Source organism: Giraffa tippelskirchi, chromosome 5, assembly GCF_054371585.1.
Source record: "Giraffa tippelskirchi isolate mGirTip1 chromosome 5, T2T-mGirTip1v1.2.pri, whole genome shotgun sequence".
In the NCBI taxonomy this organism is placed as follows: Eukaryota; Metazoa; Chordata; class Mammalia; order Artiodactyla; family Giraffidae; genus Giraffa; species Giraffa tippelskirchi.
This window is the reverse complement of record NC_137279.1, coordinates 139660669-139683851: the sequence shown is the minus strand read 5'-3', so window position 1 is coordinate 139683851 and position 23183 is coordinate 139660669. Positions and strand designations below refer to the sequence as shown.

The 23183-nt window shown below is 35.2% G+C and overlaps 1 long non-coding RNA gene across 1 annotated transcript in view; it reads right to left on the bottom strand.

Moving 5' to 3' along the window:
• Positions 1–13582: 13582 nt before the first annotated feature.
• The window catches only part of LOC145507150 (uncharacterized), a 29342-nt gene continuing 19741 nt past the window's right edge, over positions 13583–23183 (bottom strand). The window contains exons 7-8 of the long non-coding RNA XR_014054617.1: positions 14075–14179; positions 13583–13650 (exon numbers count right to left, since the gene is read on the bottom strand). This is a non-coding gene — a long non-coding RNA (uncharacterized LOC145507150). The remainder of the gene's footprint in view (positions 13651–14074; positions 14180–23183) is intronic.

Here is a 23183-nt window from a genome sequence, read left to right as displayed (position 1 = left end):
TAGAGGGTGATTCTTTCATATTTAAAATGACTTTGAGAGAGGCAACCGACACTTGAAAACCTTAACAGATGGAAAGGTGTGTGGGATTGCCTGGTTGTTTGAACTTGAAACTAGTGTGAAACTGAAGGATGCCCTTTCAGAACAAAGGAATGCCATGTAATACTCTTCAGCAGTCAAGCTGAGGATAGATATAAAAAGTAGTCAGGGAGATCTTTGGGGGACAGAGAAAATGCAAACAACGAGGTATTCTCTTTTCAACCAAATTACTACTATTTGATAGGTATGACGGCATTCCTCCCATGGAGTTTCAAACCATCATTTCACAGAGTTATTTCAAAAGCATGTATTTTAGAGACTTTCACATTTGTTTGCAAACCTCCTAGGAAACTCTCCAAAGACCTAACATGTATGCCTTAAGTTAGGTTTTACTGTGCATCCTAAATAAAATGGTCACAGCTTTCAATTCCCCTGGGTTTCTTTTGCTTCATCTGTAAACTTGCCATTCCTCTAGTAACTCATTCAAGCAACTGTTCAAGATAAGTTACATTTTATTCCATTTTAGTATGCCTTGCAGCAGAATGTATAGAACTAGTAAACCTTGTAGCTGTATATAACACCATGTTGTTATTCCCACCTGGCTCTTTTCTGCTGGTTTTACTGAGTACAGTTAAAAAGATAAATTATCATCTTAAAAGGATGCTATAGTGGGTGTTAATAAAGTTCTCTGTAACTTCAGAAGTGTTTAGTGGGGCCAAAGAAAATTGCAACCCTGCCTGAGGTAAAACAATGTGTTTCATCAGCAGACATTCAACATTTATATCATCTGTAGATATGAAAAAATTTCTCAGCAACTATTGTATCATGCTGTATTTATTTTCTAAATCATGAAACTCATGCTGTGTATGAATTAAATGTAATATTAAGTGAAAACTCAGCAGATGCTAATTATCTCTTCTGTCTTAATTTAAGCTGTACAACACTATGAGGTCAATGGAACCATCATACCCATTTCCTAGATAGAAACATTGAGGTTTAGAGAAGTTAAAGAACTTAGCCAAGGCCACAAAGTTGTAGCAGAACTGAGCTTTGAACCCATTTACTTTGATACCAGTGTTAGCTCAGATAACTAAATGCAATAAGAACACCCTTCCAACTCATAGCAAAAACATTACTATTTGTCCATTTGTAGTCTTGGTTCAAATATCTGATTTCGATTTTTCAACTTTTCACAGCACTTCACTCCTGTCTGTATTATCATTATAACAGAGATATATTTTTTAAGTATTTTCTTTTAATACATGACAGAAATTGGTACTCTTGCATAACATTAGTCCTTTACCTCAAAGAGTTAAGCACTAAAACAGATCTATAATTGACTGACTTGTCTACTGACAGCCTTTGAAGCACTATCCCCACCCCCTCCCCCAACACCTGTTTTGTCCTCCCTGTCTAAAGTACAAGACTGACATCTCTTTATATGTTTGGAATTTTTCACTGATGTAAAGTGCTTGGTAATGATGGAAATTAACCTGAGGCTTTATCTAACTACCTTTTCTTGCAACTCCGTTGAAGTTCTGGTAACAATTAAAGTTTTCATGTAAACAACTGTTCCCTTCAGAAAAAATATCTTCCTCTGTCTTGTCATCTTTCTTCAGAATCTCTTGGGTAGTGAAAGAAGCCCTTTTCCTTGTCTTTCTTTCCATGGGCACATATGAATGAAAATTTCCCTGGTTGAAATATACCAGTGCATTCCAAAAGCAGATAAAGATCACAAATGAAGTGAAAATGAATCTTTAAATGATGAGACTCTGTCTGTCCTTGAGTCAGAAAGTATTGTTTCCTTTGGGAGAAATGAGCAAGAACAGGTCCATACCAGGAGGCATTTGTGGCTTTAGTTTTCTCCATTTATTCTGAATAGCTTGAACACTCTCCTGCTATTCCTAACCCCACCCCTCCCATGAAAGAAGATGAACTATTATGCATGGAACTCATAGAAACCTAATTTAAAGACTGTGTTCATTTGACCTTTGAATATCAAATATGTAATGTAAACAAAAATCTGAACAAGATTACCACATAACCAAGTGGCAGGAATGTGGGGAACATGGAGTCAGTAGCTACTAAGCCAGTTATACATTTTTCTAGTAACAAATGAAAAAAAAAAAAACAACCTGATGCCATTCCATGATACCAGCATACTTTTTAAATCTTATTTGAAGTATCAAGCAGATGGACTGTCCTATATATCCAGAACCCCTATCTGCTGGCAGGCAGAAAGTCTGAGAACCTATCTTTGAAGTTATTTTAAAATATCAATTTTGCCTGGATTAGCTAAGTGAGACATAGACCATTGGTACAGGAAAGGTTGAGAATTAATTTAAATTTGAGCTTACCCTTCCATCATCTCTTGCTGAGCGAGTTCTTAGCCTGTGAGACATTTCTTTCAGATTTTATTTCTCTATTTCTTGGTTGATATTCTTACCTTGAAAAAAAAGGAGGGGGCAGGAAGAGAACAGGGTATGGTGGTTATGAGCTATGTGTTGATGTAAACATTCAGAGGAGTTAAAAGTGACCTAAAACCATTTGAAGGCTGTGTCCCTCACTGCTAAATTTGTCAGCTGCATAACTGAATTTTCTGTCTAAAAGATGTTAGTATCTTGAAATTAACAATAAAATCAAAAGATCATCCTCGTTCTGGAACGCTTGTGAGACAGGCAAAAAATATTCAGATAACTTATTTCTTCAATATATTAGCAATAGATTTGGACTGAAGAGTTATCCAGGCTCAAAAATAAAACCTCTCCTAGCTTTTAAGAGCCAAGTTTGGAAAGCAAAACCAAAATTTGTAAGAAGTCTTAAACCAGGGTTGGAAAGTCTGGTATGTTTGCTTAAAGATGTTGTTATATATGTTATTTTCCTATCAATCCTCTCCCAGAAATATCAATCAAGTGCCCTTCCCACAGTCAATGAGAACTTTTCCCTATGTATTCCCAGAACCTACAGGTTACACTACATAAGTCAGCTTCTGTATTGTTTTCTTATATTCCCCTGCTTGTTTTATGGGTCATATTCTTGTGTTTCAAGTAGCTTATAAACTATTTAAGGGTAAAAAGTATCCTTACTCTGTGTCCTTAATATATCTAACTCAATGTGAAAGCCAAAGGGTATTCTTGATTAATACTTGAATGACTCATTGAATTTTTTAAAAAATCTGTTTATCTTAGTTTATATATATATATTTAAAACCTTGTTTCAAGGGCAAAGAGAGGGCCATCCATCCATTCAAAACATTTCTTAAGACCTAGCTATATTCCGGACACTGGGCCTATGCTCAGACAGCATATAAAAGTTTACCCATGCTCACTTATAAAAATAGAAACAGAAAAACAGATAATTTCAATAGACAAGATTACATGTACATGAATATATAGAATTTCTCATTTTTGGAAGTTAAAGAGAGAAGCAACTAGTGAAAGAACTAAGGTGAAAGGTCTGAGCAGGAAGAGAATGAAAAAGGGAAAATAAGGCTATTTAGAAGGCAGGTGGTGGAGGACTGGGGAAGGGAAAGAGAACTTGTGACATGAGGAGAGAGGGGTGTAGGAAACGTTCAAGAATTCAAACCTTGGCATTTCTCATTAACCACAGTTTACAGCTTTTTAACTTCTGTCATTAAATCTTCATACACTATAACTGGAATAGAAATTATAATTAATCTCAAAGAGAAGTTATTCTTTGGCCTAAAGTTTGGCTTCCTGGCAATGAACGTACTAAGTGGGGGTGGGGTCCTAAGTAAGGATGACTTACTTAAGAGGATATAAGGTAGCTTTTAATGCCACCTCTAAAGTAGTCAGCCTGGTAAGAAATCCCACAAAGGAAGCTTACAACCTTGAATCAAATTCTAAAGAAGTACGCCAAATCCAGTCTTACAGAGCAGACATCGACACCTAAGCAGGGTGGAGATGGAGCCTGTTGAGGAATGGGTTTCAAGACAGCTTGAAAAGTGATTGTCAGCCAGTGTACTCCTGGAAAAAGGCTGGGATGCATGGAATAAGACACCAGCTTCAGGAAGCATTGTTAGCAGAAGTAAAACAGAAAAAGCAGTTTGGGGTTCACCACCTGGGTAGGAAGCAAGACTCCCTTCTGGGTGTCAGGATCCAGGGAAGATAAAAATCTCCTATTTCCTCAGAAGATTTAAAGTAAAGACACTGAAATCATGGCTGTCACTTCAACTGGGGTACTCTGGCCTCTTGCTAGAGGCATTTTGTTGTGTCAGCTCACAGTCACTTCATTTTTCGGTCCTTAGCCATGGAGATGTTAAAGGTGATTTGTGAAATTCTTCTGATTAGCATGTGAAAGTCATTGCATTCTGGCTAGGGAGACTTTGTTGGATTCAGAGAGGGATAGAGCTGGCTGCAGATGACTGGAAGCATTATTTCTAACGGATGCAAGAGATAGAGGACCATGGTTTAAAGGATGTAAAGTCTACATCCTTTACTGGAAGACAAAAATCAAAGGCATTTAAAAATCATGTGAACTCTGTTTACAGAGGAAGCAGAAACAGAAAGATCACAGGCTTCAGACAGGTAGAACTGGGTTGGGATCCCAGCTAATGGGAATATTATTTAGTTTGAGTTTCAGCTTCCTCATCTATAAATTGGAAATAAAAACTTCTCAGTTTTATAGTGAAAATGGAGAGGATGTTTCCTGTATGTCTCAAGCAATGCTGACCTCGTGAAAGATATTTAACAGTACTTCCTCATATAAATTTTGTTTTCTGTCCAAAATCATCAAATTTACATTACTCTGGATTCCACTCAGAGACACATGTATTTAGATGTTTCATGGCTTAGTTTTAATTTGTAGCTAAGAAAAGAGATTCATGGGACAACAGAGCACTGATCCTATTATTGACATAGTATCTGAGGACAGTCAGACTTAAAATTCTCGTATGAGGCTGATTATAACCGTGAAAAGCAAATTCTTAAGTAAAGACGCTTCCTATGCTAGGGGTTATATTTATCCTTTTGATTAAAATTAATATTTCACCTACCTCTGCTGACCCAGGTCCTGATATAATATCCTTAAGGCTTGATGCCTAATGACCAGCATGTGTTAATTTCTACAGCTCTTAAAACGGCATGTCTATTATTTAGGCACGCTAGAGATAGTAGCTAACTACAGAGCTTGCTGAATTTCCTTTTGAGTAAGATCTGTGCAGGCCACTCTGAGAGTTCCCAGTATCTAAGTTCAAAATTAGGAACTTTTGGAAGTGTTGACTATGAATTACTCAAATATAAAACCCATTCAAGAGGATTTTAAGTTCTTTTTTTTTTTTATTTCTGTATGTGAGGTGAGAACAGAACACATATCAGAAGAAAAGAAGCAAGAGAACATGGAAAACTCAAGAGGGTATTTCACAGCTTTGTAAGGTTTTTCTGATTTCTTAGGAAACTATGTAAATGAATTCCTTAAACACAGACTATCATTGATTTTTTCCAATATTCATTGACTCCCTTGTCATCGTTTCATGTATGTGTTCTCCCAAAACATCTAGTATCGACATTTCCCTCTATCAACTCTGTCCCCAATTCATTATAAGTATATCATCAAACCCTCTTTAATTTCTTTATTAAGTGCACTTTTAGTGTAATTATGTCAATAGTGGAAGATAAACACGTATTAGGCAGTGCAAAATGCTGATTATCTGTCAGGGTAAATCTGTTTATTTCAGATATAGCAATCTGACAACCTCCTGGTGTTAATCGAGAAAGTACATGTTTGTGCCAGGTAGAGTTTGGTGGGGTTCTGCCAGCAAAATGCTCTCAAAGGCCCCCTGCTGTGGCATAATCCTCATCATATATAAACTTACATACATCTGTATCTATGTAATAAAATGCAGACATGTGGATCATGAGTTTTAGACATATGTGCCTAAACACTTTTACTTTGGTGTTTTTGAACATATAGAAAACAATATGTAATTTGAGAAGCACCAACATCTAGTTTGCATTAACAGGAATGGCTTGAGAAAGGGGAGAGTGCATTTCAGGATTAGGCTGTGTTTTAGTTTGTGCACAGGGCAGGCTTTGCCCTCAGTAATGTCAGCTCAGAACTATTTTTATTAATCCACAGAAAAAGGAAAGAGGTGGTACAAAGGTGGGGAATCAGGAAAGGGAGGTTTGGTATAGGATGTTCATCTGATTCTCAAAACAAGAATGCTTCTTTTATTCTTCTAACTTTTTTCCTTAAGATAATAGTTTCTAAATATATCTTAGAAACACTGCTGACTGCCAGCTGCTATTGGGCACAAATTTCCCCTTAATGAGATAAAACATCATCAGGAAGTCAACATACCACACGTGCCATGGCTGAATTTTACCAGGTTTTCATGCAGCAGAAAATGAATCGAAATGAAAATGAATTGAATATTCAGGCACAGTTTGCGAACCCCTCTGAAAAATAATTTTGTCTGACTTTATTACATTGTGATCATTTCCTGAATGCCATAAAATGCTGAGTAGAATAATAAAAATTGATATGTATATTGACATTTCAGTTTTTCTAAATAGAAGCTGAGAAAATATAAACAGCATTTGGTCTTTGCAACTCTCTCGACCAATCATTCGTATGCTGACTAATTCACTTACTCTCAGATACCTCATTCAGCCTTAATATAAATGTCTTCTGAAATAATTTCTCCCCAGTAGATTATGCTCATCTTCAGTTTGATTCAGAATTTACATGTGTAGTTTGCATATTTTTGCATCAGAGTGTCTGCTTTAAATTAGATAAAGGTCACTGTCATTCATAATCAAGAAGAAGGTGGATTAAAGGTCACAATTCAATAAAAAAATATGATTAGATGTAGAGGTTTGTTCATGTGATTCAATATCATTGGATAAGTGGAAATCATGAGCCAACAAATTAACCTCAATGTAATGGGTGACTTGCTTCACTGGTATCAAAAATATTCACAGACGTTTTCCCCCCAGTGTATAACTTGTTTCTCTCTATGAAGCAAAGACAGTCAATTCTGTTAATACTTTTACCAGAAAGTGTCTTTCATAATGTTATTTGGTTTTAGGAGTGACATAAATGACAATTTTATCTCCAAAATAAAGTAGTAAGTTATAATGAATTAATAATAGACAGGTGTGGATTAGAAAATCTCCGGGGACCCATGGTTACTTCTACCATTTTTCCCCTGAGGTGCTTCTTACCTCTTCCTCTTTTTAAAGAATGGAGCTGTCACAGCACGTTTCTTCTTTTGCATACTATTTTATACCTCACATGGACACTTAAGAGCCTCTGTAAACCCTTCCAAATCTTGACATCTATCTACTCCGTATTTCTATCTGTGATTAGAATGCATTAAGTCTAAAGTAAATGTAGTCAGCGGCAGACAATAAGACTTTTTCAACTTGTATTTTTTAGGGGATACTTGACAATGACTTGAATAAAGGGAAAGAAACTGAAAGCAAACATGCTAAGCTACAGTATTTATTTATTTTGTCTGTAGATCAGTCTGAATACTGAAGGAATAATTGATGCACCTTTTATTTCTGTTTAGAGGTTTGATTTAAGTACTGAGGTATTAGTATCAATTCTGACTGTAACAGAACTCACTATGAATACCAAAAAGCAGAATCTGATTTCTTCAGCTTATAACATTTCTCTTCCTTTTCAAACGTCCTCTTGACTTAAGGGAAACTCTTATTTTTCTCCTTAATTGCTTATCCACTCTATTTGCTATATTGACATCCTAGAGTAGAATAGCCGACCAAAAAAAAAAAAAACAAAAGAAACAGAAAGGTATATGAAGAGGTACCTCATTTTTAAAATGCATTGTTTATTTTTCCAAAGAAAATCAAACTTTTTTTTTTTGTGGGAACTATAAAGGTTAAATGGTTTAAGCAGATTATAATTAGTTAATTTTGTTAAACATATACTGGATCAATTTTACATTATTTTAATTACCTTTTGGAATAAATGGTTTGGTGAACAAATTCGCCTGATGTTCAGGATCAAACAAAATTACCTTTCCTCTGGGTAGGCTTAAGTTTCACAAAATGATTTGGAAACGACCTCCTTTGCTTTCATCTAAAAATATCTTTGGATTTAGAAAATGATTAAAGTTGGATATATTGTATTTTAAGCCAATCATATTTTACCATTTTCATAGCTTATTCTTTCTTTAAAGAGAAATATAATGAAACTTCACTAAACAGATATTCCCTCTTTGAGGAGACTCTTGGAATTCATGCAATATCATAGTATTTGTAAGGCTGATTCTACTCATTTCAGCCACAAGGCATATATTTTATTCTAGTAAGTTCATGATGTTTTGCTGACAAGATATAGGAATGAAAGCTAGATAAACATTAAATGTCATGATCATGGCCAAATCAGAGATATTCTAATTTATGTCTCTGCAATATGTGTGCACATGTGTGTGTGTGTACCTGTACTCACATTTATAATACAAATAGGCAATCCCTGAATAGTAAATACTAGATCACAGATATTTGAGTAGTACATAAGAAATTCACATACCTATCTTTTAACTACCCCAATTTAGGCCATCCCTGGAGCAACTTGGGAGAATGCAAATATAATTTGTGCCTTTTTTTGTCAACATGAAGTTAACAAATTAATCTAGTACACAGAGATAGTTCTCTCTCTCTCTCTGTCTCTCTCTCTCTGTGTCTCTCTCTGCTTATAGAAATTGTTCTCAGAGGTGATTTTGCTTCCCAGGGGATATTGGTAATATCTGGAGACATTTTTGGTTTGGGTTCTATCCCTGAGTTGGGAAGATCATCTGGAGCAGGGCATGGCAACCTACTTTGGTACTCTTGCTTGGAGAATCTCATGGACAGAGGACCCTGGCAGGCTACCATCCATATGATCACATAGAATCAAACACGACTGAAGTGACTTAGCATGCATCACTTATCGTTCAGTGTACAGATGTATTTTCATACTGTTGTTTAGTCTCTAAGTTGTGTCTTACTCCTTTGTGACCTCATGGACTGCAACCCATCAGGCTCTTCTGTCCATGGGATTTCCCAGACAAGAATACTGGAATGGCTTGCCGTTTCTTCCTCCAGAGGATCTTCCTGATCCAGGGGTTGAACCTGTGTCTCCTGCGTTGGCAGGTGAGCCACCAGGGAGGCCTTAGAAATACCAGGCTGGATGAAGCACAAGCTGGAATCAAGATTGCCAGGAGAAATATCAATAACTTCAGATACACAGATGACACCACACTTAGCAGAAAACTAAGAGGGACTAAAGAGCCTCCTGATGAAAGTGAAAGAGGAGAGTGAAAAAGCTGGCTTAAAACTCAACATTCAAAAAACTAAGATCATGGCATCTGGTCCCATCACTTCATGGAAAATAGATGGAGAAACAATGGAAAAATTGACAGACTTTATTTTGGGGGGCTCCAAAATCACTGCAGATTGTGACTGCAGCCATGAAATTAAAAGACGCTTGCTCCTTGGAAGTAAAGCTATGACCAACCTAGACAGCAAATTAAAAAACAGAGATGTTACTTTGCCGACAAATGTCCATCTAGTTAAAGCTATGGATTTTCCAGTAGTCATGTATGGATATGAGATTTGGACCAAGAGAAAGCTGAGCACTGAAGAATTGATGCTTTTGAACTGTGGTGTTGGAGAAGACTCCTGAGAGTCCCTTGGACTGCAAGGAGATCCAACCAGTTAGTCCTAAAGGAAATCAGTCCTGAATATTCATTGGAAGGACTGATGCTGAAGCTGAAACCAATACTTTGGCCACCTGATGCAAAGAATTGACTCATTGGAAAAAACCCTGGTGCCGGGAAAGGTTGAAGGCAGGAGGAGAAGGGGATGACAGAGGATGAGAAGGTTGGATGGCATCATTGACTTGATAGGCATGAGTTTGAGCAAGCTCCAGGAGTTGGTAATAGACAGGGAAGCCTGGCGTGCTGCAGTCCATGGAGTCACAAAGAGTTGGACACAACTGAGCAACTAAACTGAACTGAACTGTCCTATTAAAGCTTGTTGTTAAATAAAATAAAGCTTACCTATAGAAATACCATACAGGGTGTTTGGGTTTAGCTTAAATAACACAGGATACTACTTCAGGCATTGTGGGTTAAATATATAAATTGCAGTTACTGACTTAAAAGCATAACTGTTTAAAAAAATTGAGTTATAATCATTTGTAAGTTGGGGGTCTGTTTGCATATTTATTTATATCTGCATAGCTAGCTGTATTTAAAACATAATCATATGTTTATGAAACATGGCATGATTGCATGTACATATATATTTTTAATAAGGTATACATTTTAATGAAGACATTCTGAGATAGTATCATGAATATATACACATACCTAAATAAAGCATATTTTCACATTTACATCATTAAATTTTCCAGACTCTAAAGACTGTTTATAGTTAATTTACAAAATATTGTATTTGTAATAAAATAGGGGAAGTCCTTTCCACTTCTAAAGAATAATAGATTCCTTTAATGAAATATTGTTATTTTTATGTTTTCTTGATATCTGTGTTTTGGGTTATGAATATAGTCAATAATAGTATCAAATATGAAAATACGTGGGGCCTCCCTGGTGGCTCACCTGCCAATGCAGGAGACCCAGGTTCGATCCCCGGGTCAGGAAGATCCTTTGGAGAAGGAAATGTCAACCACTCCAGTATTCTTGCCTGGGAAATCTCATGGACAGAATAACCTGGCAGATTGCAGAACATGGGGTTACAAAAGAGTCAGACATGGCTTAGTGACTAAACAACATGAAAATACACCTGTACATTGAATAATAAGTGACGCTTGCTAAGTTGCTTCAGTCATGTCTGACTCTATGTGACCCCATAAACTGCAGTATGCCAGCGTCCTCTGTCCATGAGATTCTCCAAGCAAGAATACTGGAGTGGGTTGCCATGCCCTCATCCAGGGTATCTTCCCTCACACATCTCTTATGTCAACTGCATTGGCAGGTGGGTTCTTTACCTCTAGCACCATCTTGAAAGCCCAGTAAGTGACAGATTAACTTTTTAATTGATATTAATCAATGAGAGTACAAAACTGTCTTTTACATCAGTCATTACACATTTCAACAGTAATATTGATTACTTTGCATCTTGGCATTGACCGTTTATTATTCCATGAAGAGAAACAGTGAAGTCAAAATCTGACAAATCTGATTAATAAACATTATTGTTAAGTGGCTAATTTGGGTAAATAATAGAGCTTAAAAATTGAGAATGCATCTTTAGAACCAGAAAAATTTATATTCCATTTCTGGCTCTACCACTTATAAGATGTGAGACTTTAAGCAATTTCTTTAACCTCTAAGCCAAATGTTCATCTGTAAAATGGGTATAATACTGACATTTATTAATACCTACTTCATATGTTTTTTTTAAAGAGAAATAAAATGATATAAAAAAGAATTTTTATGTGTCCATGGACACATAAGTTAGTTCAATAAATAGTGTCTCTTCTACAATAGTAGTAGCTGCAGAGGTAACCATCTTAGTAATGATAGCAGTGGTAGGACACTATAAATCCTGGATTTCTTTTGTAACCTGGGAAATGTACCTAATAACATCCCTATAATATAAAATTGAATTTATATTAGAAAAAATATAAAACAACTTCTCTTACATGGTTTCTTCTTACTGCAGTCATAATATTTAGCATAACTCATAACTCATGTTCTTAAATACTCTAATCCTCTCTGTGATTTTTTTTCTCCTACTTCCATCCTTCTGTTGCATATAACATTGATTTTATTCCCCACCAGTTTATAATATTGTTTGCAAGTTTGTTTGAGAAAGATTTTGAGAGCAGGTTCCAGATACCTTTCTTTGGTAAACCCAACAGCATTTGTTTTACATCTCCATGTCCTGCCATGGCTCACCAGAAAAACATAATCATAAATACAAAACAGAATTTTTTAAATAGGGCACATCACAGATAAGAATCTGTGGAATATGCAAATTTCTCATGGAACAAGAAGAATTCCACCCATTTCTCCACCAGTGAGCCCAACTGGACAATGTATCAAATTTGTCTTTGAGAGTAACATTTCTATGAGGTTGATCACAGAAGTGGCTCTCAACAAATGCTTTTCTGAATGAAACTGGAATGATGAATGTTGCTAGTGAATGGTTCCATAGAGACTAAAATTATCATGAGTCAAATGATCACAAGTTTTTGTTATCCATTCATTAATTTTATTTATTAGACTAAGCCAATAAACTAAAGAGGAAAATAAGACCCAGTTACCATTTTGCCTTCCAGGCCTTCTAGGTCAAAGTCTTTTTAGAATTATTCTTTTCATCTTTATGTAAATATATATAGGTATAGTTCATAAGATATGTTTATTTTTAGTTTTTAACAATTTTAACTTTTTGTTTTTAATTAATTTTAAAATGATTTAAGGCACAGCACTCATTTCAAAACTAAGGGAATAAAATGCTTTTTACTGTATAATTGGATGGACTACTACCTTTTTATCAATATATTTAAAAAATTTATTAAGTAAGCTTATTAAAACATATATGAATTATATACATTATAATATTATATAATACTATGTATAATTATATATAAATGTATAATGTAACATACATATTGTGTATATATATATAATATACAGTATATATATATATATATATATATATATACACATATGTATATACTGTGTATATGCATGTATACTTATAAACAAAGTAGTGTGTATCCTGACCCCTACCTGGGGATGAAATAGGGCTAAAAACAACTCTATGTTTGGCTCTTGCCTTTTCTACATTGAACATGATCAAAGAAAATATCCTTATCCAGATTACACATGAAACAAACTTTTAAAAGATAATCAACATCATATGTGACAATAAGATAAATATAACTTAACACAAGATAAGTGATAATTCTATAAATCAGTTAAAAACATGAAATGCACAATTTTAAATGAATCTCTCTAGCTAAGAATCTTAGAAAAAAAGATTTATTGATTTTAGTTAAGCTTAATATTATACACCAATGGTGAGATCTGCCTGCTAAAAAAGTCACCTAAGGCTAAATTAATAGATTTTGTAAGAAAGACATTGAATAGTCCCAATAAATTCTCTAATTATTAGATCACATCTAACGTATTGCAGTTAGTCTTCTATAAAGGAGAACACTGAAAAACACAATGTGTCAAAAAATACGTGGCACAGTTAGAGAGGGATTTGAAAGCTATGTCACACTACAGTCCAGGAGTCACAAAGAGTCAGACACAATTGAGCGACTATCTTTCAACCAATATTTATTGACACCCAGTGGCAAGCACTGTGCTTAAGCATTAAACAGATAAAAAGTAAACGAATCTTTTATCCCTTTGTTAATGGACTTTAAAGTCAAGAGGAGGAGACAAGGCTCTAAATAAAGAATCACACAGATGAATGTTTGGCAATAAATAATGATAAGAAAGGATAGAAAATACTACAATAAAAATAAATGGATTTAATATAATTGGGATGGAATATACTGTCAAGGGAGGCTTTCTGAAAAATGAACATTTAAATCAAATGAAGGCGGAGGGCAGGCTTTATTCCAAGCGGTGATAATGGCAAATGCAAAGTCTCATACTCAAGGTCCCTAAGGTGAGAAAGAGTTTAATAAAACTTAAAAACTGAGGAAAAGGTGATCAGAGCACATAAATAAATTAGAAATAACAGTGTTAGAAGAAAGTGGAGCCAGACTATTGTAGCCCCTTTGGAGTAACATTAAGGCTTCTATCCTAATCCCAGGAGAAGCTACAGAAGAATTTAAGCACAGAGTAAGGCAAGGAGATTTGCTTTTTACAAAGATCTCTCTGACTTTGTTTGGATCACATACTGGAAAGGAGTTAGATGTGGTGAGGGATCTACTTCAGAGGCAATTGCAGTAGAAGAGGCAAGAGATAGGGCTTCCCAGGTGGTGCTAGTGGTAAAGAACCTTCCTGCCACTGCAGGAGTCTTAAGAGATGTGTGTGGGATTCCTGGATTAGGAAGATCCCCTGGAAGAGGGCGTGGCAACCCACCTCAGTATTCTTGCCTGGAGAGTCAATTGTCAGAAGAGCCTGGAGGGCCGCAGTCCATAATGTTGCAAATTGTCAAACATAACAGAAGCTACTTAGCATGCACACCTGCAGACAAGAAATAAAGTTTATATGACCTCATGAGGAGAAGGTAGAGACAATAAAAGAGAGGTTCAAAGGCATTTGGAAGGAAATATCAAGAGAATTTGATAATGGATTGAATATGCTTTTAGAAAATGAAATGTGGTGCCAAGCAAGACCCCCATTTTCTGGTATAACTAGATGAATTACTGAGGATGAGTTGAAGAAACTTTAAAGCAAAAGTTCAAACACCTTGTTTTGGCCACAAAAAGTTTGAGAGGTAGAATCAATTGCTTAAACAATAGTAAAAACTACAAAAACTGTAAAGAGAATTTTTATATCATTTGGGTGAATATGTGGTGAATTTCAGATGGAAGTGAGCACAGATTTGTTTTGTTTTCTTCAAAAGATTTGATCCATAACCACGATGTCAAATTTATCAGAAGTCAATTTCAAGTCAGTCCACAAAAGAACTCTTCTGCAGAAACTAGACTATCCAAAAAAAAAGAAGAAGAAGAGGAAGACTGCCTTAGAAGGAAATAAGTAGTGATATTAGCAGAGATCAAAGTCTCAGAAGATATTTAAGATATTTTTTTTTAAAGATTTCTGCACTTTGTGGAAGACTGGACTTCGGTCTTTTTCAATACTATTGTGCTTAATTCCAGATATCAAGTTTTAATCCTTGAGAAGATATCAAAGAAGATTTTCACGTAGGTCACCACACGTGTTTGGTAAACCATTTAATTGCTAGGTCACATGGCACCTTTGTACCAGGATGTCTATTGATCACATCAAGCAACTATTGGTTGTACACTGAAATGTTCACTTCCCCTCTCAGGTTAGCAAAGGTCAACATCATACCAGAACTGGGTTGCAGAGGTTAGAAGCTGAGAGTTCTCTTCCATTATACCTAAACTCTCCTTGTACAAATGTCACTAATTTATCATGGCTTTCTTTCTTGCTGTGCTTAAACTTAGACTCAAGCATCCTTCTCCACCCAGCACTTCCAGACAATCGATACTCACTGATTGGCATTGTCATTTAAGATGATATTCAACACAGTTGTCATGAATACTCAACCCCATGACTCACAGCTCTTAAGGGTGTCTACCCTCCCAGACTCCACAGGGGATAGAAAACTGTGATGATTTCTTCTAAGCGCACTCAGAGCATCTTGCTGAGAATTAATACCACTTGCCAGCCAAAACAATCTTTTTTTTTTTCCCTTTGGTAGTGATTCCTTTTTTTTAACCCTGCAAAAGCTTTGTATATTAGAGATTCTGCAGTGTGGTCTATGTAAATATATGTAATGGAGAGGAACACTATATCCTTAAATTTGTCATGATATCTTGGTGTGTGATCCCACCTTAAATGGAGAGTGGGGAAAATAATTGGCCACCTAGCCAGGAATTTCATAGACCTGTATGTAATAAGAGCCAAAAATTTGAGGCAAAACATCTCAGTCCTTAGGGCAAACAAAAAGTTTGTTTTTCTTTTTCATAGATTTTAGTCTTCCATAATAATTGTGAGCTTTGTGATTCTGGTTCAGGAATAGTATCTATCACATTAGAGTTTAATTTTAATAAGACAGTCTGTTAAGACTAGGGCACTGACTGATTAATAACTTGGTTCAAGTAGACTCATTTGGTCTCAGGAATAAGTGCTCTGTCTAGTTGATAAATTTCCACTCTAAACACAAACATTGTTATTTGTTATATACTAACTGTTTTAATGGGCCATTCTTCATGATCTTTAACAACTATCAATTGATCTCTAGGACTCAGATGTCGCACTGTAATCCAACTATGTTCAAAAAATCTAAGTTTAAGTGAACGACAATACAAAAGAATTTAAAAAATTAGTTTTCTCTAGGGACAGAAATATATTAAGCACATTAACAAAGACGTGAACAAAAAGCAGTGAATAAGGGCTGTTATTTTTCTCCATAGCAGAAATATAGTAATCAATCCAGACAGTTATATCTCCAGATCCTCAGGTTTTAATAAAGGTAAATCTAAGAATTCTATTTAGACTTTCACACCATTGCATCCTGAACCATCAGAAATAATCAAATATGCTTTAAATCAGCTGGGAGATAAACTGATCGATTCCACACTTGTAAAACATAAACTCGAAAGATAGCTTAATTTTCACATTCATCATCTGTGATTATTTTTCCAGTTTCTTTTTGCCTAAAAAACTACATCAGACACAGATTTCCCTTCAGCAGACTGGCAGACTTAGGCTACTCAATACAAATAAAACCCAAAATGCTTAGAAAGGAAATAAGTTGTTTTTTAAAGAGGTTCAGGGCAAACACTTATGTCCTAAGAGTACAAAGGGATATGCTTACTTTTTATCAGATAGTCTCTGGTGGCAGCATTAGCACATCGATGTTTTATACATTTCATACATAATGCTCCATGTGATTATAAAATCCAGACTGTAGAACTGAATTAAGTTTGCTGAGAATGGAATGGGGCGGGAGGATGAACATGTGCTATTGAGAAAAATCATCCTATTCCTTTATCTTCTAGGAGATCTGTGGAAGCCTTTCTTTAGGAAAGTGCTCAAAGACAGATCAAATGCGATAATAAAGGTTCACTATCTGAACAGGTCTGCCCTAGAAATAGTGCTTTGGAAATTTGAGGTGGGAAAGAAAGGCAGTCTGTGCCAGAAACTGATTAAATTTCAGTCATCTATCCAAAGAAGTCCCTGGTTGCTTGTAAAATGCTCCATATAATTACAGTAACTACGGATTTTAAAGGAATTTACACATTAGCCTTTATCGTGGGACTTTCTTTGTGGGTGCATTTCTACTTTAAAATCAATATCCCTAAAATAAACTTTAATAAGATTTATTAATTTTATCTGTGTGGACCTTTTAAAAGTCAATATCAAATATCTTTCTCCAGATTCTTCTTGGCATTTGAAGAAGCTTAGATATAATCAAATGTCATGCCCTCTGTATGTTAAATGATCATTGTTCTATGACTTTGCTCGTGTATACAATTTAGTCCAGTTTTAAACTTTGAAAGAGTTGTGAATCGATACAAAGACTGTTTAAAATGTATGGGTCATCCTGATACATGTGCTCAGTACTGTGGACAAGGGCCATTAGTTGCTTCTCGAGCTATTATCTTGCTCAGTGTTAGATTTGAATAACCCAGGGAAGCAGTTTGACTGCTCCCAGCTGATCTTGCACCATAGTGGCTAAAATCACTTTTTGGAAACAATCCTCAGGCTCTATAAAACACACACACACACAAACAAAGGATTTGAGAAAGCTGTGTCCCAAAGAAGGACAAGAGTACTACTTTTCACTGAAAGTAGAGTGAGGAGAATTTATAGGAAACCACAGATTTCCAACCTTTTCCTTTTCAGAAGAGACTCAGCACCAACATATCCTCATCACAGTAAAATTTAGAGGGGAAGACCATACATACAATGACTACATTAGGTGGCTATAATTTTAACCCCAAAAAAGGGTAGATTGAAAGTTTTCGCTGGAAGGGAGTCAGCACTCAAATGTTAAGATCTTCCTTGATGCCAGAAAAATTCTAGCAGTAAAGCACAAAGGAATTATCAAATTTTGTTATTCCCTGAAAATGAAACCTGTTTTAATCTTAAATTTCAGGCCTTTGTAAACATAAAAGTCAAATCAACCTCTAATCCCCAGGGAAAGATAAAAATTAAGCCTCATAACTAGATCAGAAGCTTACTGAAAGCAATTAGTAAGTCTCCCTTTTTCCTATCTCTACTTCCTCATAGTGTCTTTGTTGTTGTTATTGTTCAGTTGCTAGATTGTGTCCAACTCCTTGAGACCCCATGAACTGTCTCCCCTGCCCTTCACTATCTCCTGGAGTTTGCTCAAACTCATTCCCATTGAGTCAGTGATGCTATTCAATCATCTCATCCTGTGTCTTCCCCTTCTGCTCTCCATAATGTCTAGTTTCCTAAACTTTAATTTCTATGTAAAAATGTTTCTATACTATCCTGAAAAATCTATTGTAAAATGAAATCATAATATTGAAAATGTGCTGGTTAGGCATACATTAAATATATAATGTAGTAGTTAGTAAAAGAAAACATCATATCTTTCCACTGGGGTAAAGTTGAGGGAACAATATTCCAATACTTTAACATGGCTAACTACCCAGGAATAAGAATCACCTCTAATCCAATATCTGTATCCACCCAATACAACGTCCCTCACACACCCACATATTAAACACTGCATTGACTCAAATTATCGAAAAGCTCAGATGTACTTAATTATCATTTTCCATTTCTTCCCCTTACTTACACTATTTAAATAAAGCTTTAATTTTCTTTGGTATTTGTTACTAAAGAATATTTTACATGATCTATAGAGAATCTATATTAGGATAGGGTTTGGTTGCTTACAGTGTAAAACCCAGTTAGCAATGACTGAAACTAGCTAATATCTTTTTTCATGCAAATAAGTCTACAAGTAGTCTGCCCTGGAGTAGAATGGCAGCAGCAGTCAGTCATCCATGGGATCCTGCTGTCTTTTTGCTCTGCCACCTGAATGTTGGCATCTCTTCTTTAAGTTTGCCTTATGTTTTCAAGATAGCACAAATGCATTCTTTTTCTAAGTACTAGAGAAGGAAAGAAAAGGGCTTGTAGAATCATCCTACTGTTTTTCTTCCCAGAACACCGCCGCCGCCACCACCACCACACACCAAAAGATTAGTATTTGTATCTCCTATTTTGAAGAGGCTGATAGATAATTTGTAGACAGACATATCACTCTTTCCCATAATGTAGAGATTCTGTTACTTAGGAAGAAGAGGAGACTGTGTATTAGATAGACAGTTAATAGTCTCTGTTATACAATCTTTGAATTTGCTCCTTAAATATGCTTCGAAGGTGCTTTATTCGGAGGTCTTCTAACCTCAATTTTAATGCAAAATAATTCTCCAAATGTAGATGGAGATTCTGTTAGTAGAGATCATTTAGCCTCATATGCCTGCTTGAGCACCATCATATTTTAGAAGTGAAAGTTCTAAATATAAGCTGCAACTTTAAAATAATTTGATTTAATGAAACCTGTCCAAACCACCTACCGTTTTTTAGGTGCCAATTTATTTTTCACTTGGAAACTTTGATGTGATAGGTGTTTGTGGTTTAAGCAACTGTTATTTTCCAAGTTTAAGAGAATCAAAGAGAAAAATTGTTGGTTTCACACTATAAAATGTTCCTATTCTCTTTCGCCTGAGACATTGTAGTTACCAGCACATTATTATATTGCTCTAGAAATGGTGATCTTTACAGGTTAATTGTTATCTGACAACTGTGCTAGTGCAAATTCTCTTCTTTTGCTTTTCATGTTTCTGATGATCAGGTTTTCATTTGAGTTGAAGTAGAATAGAGAATTGTCATTATGATTAAATTGCTCTTAAACAGATGACTGTTTTTCCTCATCCAAGAAGCTTTTTAGTTCCTAGCTGGCATTTTCCATAAGCTAATAAACTAGAAACATCACAAGATTAAGGAGTATTAAAATATGAATTTTTCTGACCTTGTTTAGCATCTCATCATCATGATGAGGATGACCAAAGATATCTGAAATATGCTGATGTTTTACAGAAAAATAGGGCCAGAAGATAATCTCAAATACTGACCTCAAGGGGATTAATTGAAACAGATTTCACAATCTGTCACATGTCACTGAATAAAACACATGTGATACACTGCCTGGTTCATGACATCTGTAGGTCAGAGTGGAAAAAAAGAGAGGTCATACATTTTTATTTTAAAAAGTATGCACTTTTCCTTGGAAAATATTCTACTGCGGGGAAACAGAGACTTCAACCCTAATTTATCTAATTTCAATACAGAAATATTTAAGGTATTTTCCTTGATCAGAGTTAAAGTACACTGCAGGAGTCAGTCGTCTAGAGAAGTTAGATATCCTTAAGTCAGAAACTATTATTTCAAACTGGAATATCTTTAAAATTTAGTCAAATTAATTAATCTTTCCTATTATACCATGCTATTATCATCTAGACACACGAATACTGTTAACACTTGGCGTACCTGATCATCATCACTACCGACTGCCCACAGATGTATCAGTCAACAACAAATATATTCTAATCATGTCCTGGACAGAGCTCTTTCACACTTTTGGAGGGTGACATTGCACCTTGCAGAAGTGCAAAATAGTGCTTACGGTCTGCATTATTGGTACCTGCTATGTGCATTCAAGAAAACATGTAAAGTTACTCAGATGATGTTTTTGAGGAACTCAGAACACATATTTCTAATTGTTGATACGAACATTTTAAAGTGTAACAACATAAATTAATTTGGTTGATGAGTATACACATTACAGACTCATAAATTTCATGAGTGCTGGAATCATGTCTTAAACTTTTTTTCAAGTACCATAGCACCTGGCACAATGCCTGGTAACTTGTATGCTCTCAATGAATATGTGATTATAATGAGTATTTTACTTTACATCTGAATCAAACCAAAGCATCATTTGAAAAAGGGAGGATTTTGACATTTAGATCTCTTTACTTTCTATATATTCATACCTCATGTAATTTTTTAAAAAAAATCCAGCAAATAATTTGTAACTGCCTTGAATAATAAAAATATGCAGGAATGATAAAGACAATAGACCTTAAAGAGATAATTCACATTTGCAAGTAAAATGGATGGTTCTGGAATTAATTCATGCTACTAGTTAGGCTCTGAAATAATGATTAGGTAAATTTTAACACTTTTTTTTAATATTTTGGACCATGATATCCATACAGAAGAAATATGGAAAGTAATACATCAACTCACAGGCATGATAGCACAATGAATAAGTGCTCGTCTTTTTCACCATTCATGTTATATTTATTTTCCCCAAATAATTATTAGCTTTATATAAATAATATACTTTATTCCCTTGCTAGAGGAAAATGATGTCTGACATTAAGGAAAGGTCAGGTATCATGAATGGGAAACCACAATGTGCATTGCCTTTAAGGATTATTGAATTGAGAGGTACATATATTTGACAAAGTATAGAAATCAAATAGCTGCCATGTTAGCAGTGCCCTTTTACATGCCATAGATTTATTGACATTTACTAAATACAAAAAAAATTGAAACTGTGAGTGCTTAGTATGCATTATAATGAAAAACTTAATATCACTTCCCTGAAGATTATATGAGAACATTTGAACTAAGGTAAACTCATCAACTGATTGGACATCAGGTTAGAATATAAGTTAATCAGAGTATTTAACTTTAAAAAATACACACAAAAAATAGTTAAGTTACTTATGTCAGTTAAATTATATCTGTTTACCTATTACAAGTTAATTCCACACTACACCCACATGCACAGAGCAACACATACTTGCCATGGGCCCAAGTCCTACTTGATATTTTGGGGCAACAAATGAATTCTTCAATTCACAAGATGCTTATTGCTATGGGCTTCCCTGGTGGCTCAGCTGGTAAAGAATCTGCCCGCAATGCAGGAGACCTGGGTTCGATCTCTGGCTTGGGAAGATCCCCTGGAGAAGGGAAAGGCTACCCACTCTAGTAATCAGCTTATTTCTATAAACGCCATGGTAATATATTGCCAGCTGAAATGAGACAAAAACAATTGTCCAACTTCATGCCTTTCCTTTGTGCAAAATCACAATGAACATTTTTATATTTAGAACTAAGATAAGAGAAGTCAAAATAAATACATGGGTTCAAGATTCTAGAATACTTGCTCTTACAACTTGATTTTTTTTTCCTGTTAGACAACACAATTTCTGCCCTCAATTCTAGAGTCTCCCATTTTATTATCAGTATATTTAATCAGTAAAAGAAATACTTTTTGCAGAGACTGGGGTGGGGGGGAGAATATAACAATCTTTACAGAGTCTTCCTAGTCTTTCATATGCCAATCAAGTTGAGTATCTTATACTGTCAAATCAATTTTTAGTCATCAGATTTAGTGATATCCATGTTCTAAGAGTTAAATAAATGTTAAATTCAAAGCTCCTCACGGAAAGAAAATTTATTCCCAAATAAGGTTCTTATTTTCCATTACCTGAATGATGAACATTAGGCTTCTTTGAGAAAATATATGTTTAAATGTATATATATTTAAATGATAATACTTTATATGAAATCAAAGCAAATACCCCTAACATAATTGTCATCTGCCTTATTTTCCTTAGTAATACATCAAAGCAAGAAAGTTGGTTTTGAAAGAGGTAGAGAGGTGGATTTTTATGTGAAATTTGAGTTTAAGAGTTTTTGTTTTAATCTGTAAATTTTTAAAGCCATATGATTGTCCCTAGTTTTGTTTTGATTTTTTTCTCAGAGAAGTATGAATCATTATAGGATTGTAATATTTCACAATGACTTGATTTCAGAGTTCATACACTGGAAAGAATAGTTGCCTGAGAACTCGTTTCTGAAATGAACTCTACCATCATCCAGCTGTATAGCTTTGGGCAAGACAAAAAACCCCTCTAGACCTCATAGTCATTGCCACTTGATATTGTAAATGGAGGATATTGGAATAAATCATTTAAAGGCATTTATTATGTTAGAGCTTTGCTTGGCATCTACTAAGGACAGAGAGAACTCAAAAAGAGGCAACCCAAATACAGAGTTTTATTTACCAATCAGGTCTCCTATCCTGAATCTGCTCTTCTACTTAAAGTAGATTGAAAAAATGGAGAAATACCAGGAGGTTTGTTTTTTGTTTGCTTCATTCTTGCAGCCTAAACCAGCATCAGGCCAAAGGACCCCACTCTTTAGCTGCCTTTACTCTGGGGACCTCTCTCACTGTCTCAGCCTTCAGATATAAGATGTCACCTCCCACAGCCCTCCTCAAAAGGTGTCATTTTCCATCCTAATGGAAAGTGATAGACAAGATACTGTTCTGTGGTAGTCCATCCCTTTGGGACATTTTGACTCTGAAACCTATCAGGAATTTTTCCTGTCTACTTTGTTTCCCAGAGCCCCATTTGAGTAATTTAAGCTCAGATAAGAA